We start from the raw sequence: 2,357 nt of genomic DNA on the forward strand, positions 1-2,357 counted from the left end.
TCTGGCCCACGCCTTCATTAACCAGGTCCCACACTTGCCCTTGTTGAATCCTACCCCTCTCAGAATATCAAAAGTTAATCGGGGAATGCCTAGGGTTTGTGGGGGTGTATGCCCCCCTTGGAAGTTGCCTAGGGTTTATGGGGGTGACTACCCCTCTTGGAATTTGCCTATTTATGGGGGTGTATGCCCCTTTTGGACTTTAGGATTAGGTTTAAGTGTAGGGCTGGTGGATCTATATGTTTAGCTGGCAAAGGTTAGTCTGCAGAATTTAAAGTCTGAGCTCCTAAGCCAGCTGCTTGTATAGGAAAATCGAAACCTCTCATTATCATGTGCCAGGACACATCATCAGTAATGCACTCTCGGATCTTCGGGTGTTTCGAGCCTTTACATTAGACACCCTCCTCGAGCCGGCTCCGTCAAGTTGATCAAGCTTGCCGTGTGTATTACCCCTGGACCAGACAATGAAAGGCGACACCTCCCCTGAAATGGCTTAAACCAAGCCAATCACGCTTGGCGTATGTACTACCCCCTAGACCAGACAACGAAAGGCACAAAATTGTACAGGTCATACTACTTCTAAGGGTTTAATTCCAGGGCGGCCTAGCTCCTTGGGCCTCATTCAGGCCATGCGGAGAATCTGTAGGCCTACTTCTTAATTCCCTTTAGTAGTTGGGACTATTTTTCCAGAATTTTCACATAATGAAAGTTCTGGACTATCTTTAACCTGACCCTGGTTAAGAAGGAATCCCCAGGGACACTAACCAGAGTTACCCACTCGCCCACGTGGCAGGTATCGATCCACACAACCTCTCCTATCCTTGCCTTTCCACATCATTAAGACAATAATGTAAGTAAGACAATAAATAAAAGAATAATGTTCCTACTGCTTATCTTGCGTCTGCGATTTCGACTCCAACCAATTGCCTTCAAAAAAGCGTGATTCCCGACCGGAAGGTCCAACTCGACTCTCGTCCGTCACTCGGGTCTTCTGTGGAGTCTCTAAACCCAGACAGTACTGCTATCCAGTTAAAACATCCCTCACCTTCTTCCCCCCGCAGGGCCTCTTTTAACTAATGTGATACTAAAACCTAATTGTCCACCTACTGCAAACCTGGCTGTTGCTAGGAGACCGGCTCACCTCAGCCCTTAAAGGTACATTAGCTGCTAATTGGTGAACCTCTCCATTCTTTTAACTATGAATTTTTTAACACCCGATAGGTGAAATAAAATATCTGGGTTTTCTTATTGGCCTTTCTGGGGCCGGGAGAATGAAGAGCGTGTCACTGATAGGTTAGGTTGAAATTATGCGGGCAGTGGGCTAAAAAGCCCTCTTGTGATTTCTGATCTCCCCACTTGAGATTCTGTTTCACATCACCCTGCCACTTTGATCTGGCCCACGCCTTCATTAACCAGGTCCCACACTTGCCCTTGTTGAATCCTACCCCTCTCAGAATATCAAAAGTTAATCGGGGAATGCCTAGGGTTTGTGGGGGTGTATGCCCCCCTTGGAAGTTGCCTAGGGTTTATGGGGGTGACTACCCCTCTTGGAATTTGCCTATTTATGGGGGTGTATGCCCCTTTTGGACTTTAGGATTAGGTTTAAGTGTAGGGCTGGTGGATCTATATGTTTAGCTGGCAAAGGTTAGTCTGCAGAATTTAAAGTCTGAGCTCCTAAGCCAGCTGCTTGTATAGGAAAATCGAAACCTCTCATTATCATGTGCCAGGACACATCATCAGTAATGCACTCTCGGATCTTCGGGTGTTTCGAGCCTTTACATTAGACACCCTCCTCGAGCCGGCTCCGTCAAGTTGATCAAGCTTGCCGTGTGTATTACCCCTGGACCAGACAATGAAAGGCGACACCTCCCCTGAAATGGCTTAAACCAAGCCAATCACGCTTGGCGTATGTACTACCCCCTAGACCAGACAACGAAAGGCACAAAATTGTACAGGTCATACTACTTCTAAGGGTTTAATTCCAGGGCGGCCTAGCTCCTTGGGCCTCATTCAGGCCATGCGGAGAATCTGTAGGCCTACTTCTTAATTCCCTTTAGTAGTTGGGACTATTTTTCCAGAATTTTCACATAATGAAAGTTCTGGACTATCTTTAACCTGACCCTGGTTAAGAAGGAATCCCCAGGGACACTAACCAGAGTTACCCACTCGCCCACGTGGCAGGTATCGATCCACACAACCTCTCCTATCCTTGCCTTTCCACATCATTAAGACAATAATGTAAGTAAGACAATAAATAAAAGAATAATGTTCCTACTGCTTATCTTGCGTCTGCGATTTCGACTCCAACCAATTGCCTTCAAAAAAGCGTGATTCCCGACCGGAAGGTCCAACTCGACTCT

This window comes from Hypanus sabinus, unplaced genomic scaffold (genome assembly GCF_030144855.1).
Source record: "Hypanus sabinus isolate sHypSab1 unplaced genomic scaffold, sHypSab1.hap1 scaffold_1753, whole genome shotgun sequence".
Lineage (NCBI taxonomy): Eukaryota > Metazoa > Chordata > Chondrichthyes > Myliobatiformes > Dasyatidae > Hypanus > Hypanus sabinus.